This window comes from Bactrocera tryoni, unplaced genomic scaffold (genome assembly GCF_016617805.1).
Source record: "Bactrocera tryoni isolate S06 unplaced genomic scaffold, CSIRO_BtryS06_freeze2 scaffold_25, whole genome shotgun sequence".
Classification (NCBI taxonomy): domain Eukaryota; kingdom Metazoa; phylum Arthropoda; class Insecta; order Diptera; family Tephritidae; genus Bactrocera; species Bactrocera tryoni.
Window position 1 is genome coordinate 1,968,940 of NW_024395977.1, and position 944 is coordinate 1,969,883.

Below are 944 nucleotides of genomic sequence, written 5' to 3' on the forward strand. Positions count from 1 at the left end.
AAACGATTGTCACCGCTTTCCTTGCCGCTGTACAGCTTCGCCTACAAACCAGCATAAATATGTATGTTTGTGTGTGAGCTTGCCTACATAACGACGCAGCTGCGTAAAAATATTTCAGAATTACAAAATATTTTTCACATTCCTTGACAAATACAGTCAATACCGGTTATGTGCCACACAATTTTTTGGTTTGTTAAAAATAAAAATGTAATATGGCACATAAGCGACTGCGGATACTTAAACGAGTCGTACTTAAAACATTAATTTCTATGTACTTACACATGTATTTCAAAAAACAAACCGTGAGATGCAGCAAGATATAATATAGGCTGTTAAGAGTGATGAGGGAGGGATTTGATTTTCATTTAAGCGGAGTACTACTTAAACGGGATTGACTGTACACATGAATCAGAGGAATATTGAATATTTTCTTTGAAATATTTTTTGAATTGAAAATCGACAAATAAACTATGTTGTCTATTTTATTTTAATATTTTTTAATACTTATATTTGCGGGGTTGACACTTTTTCCTTCTCATACATTTCAGAAATATATTCAATTTATGATTTTTAGGTTTTGAAATCGTCGCGAAAAGACTCTTGTAGGCAAGGCATGCTCGGGGAGATGTAATGGCGTCTGCTTTTATGAATGAATCGAATATGCTTTTTGAAAGTACGTTTGCGTTCATGAATGAAAATTTTGTTGTTGGGTAATTTACTATAAATTTTGACGTCGGCAATTTGGCTGCCATATTGGTTTCTGATGCTTTTTCAAACGATTGTTGGTTTTGTAAAACAATATTTGTAATTTTTGCGGGTGACATATCCACATGTGAAAGCATGTGAGTATGTACATATGTATGTTGTGTATGCATTGTTTGTGTGGGAATGTCATACGTACATATGTATTTACATGTGTACTCATTTTGTAAGTATGTATGATG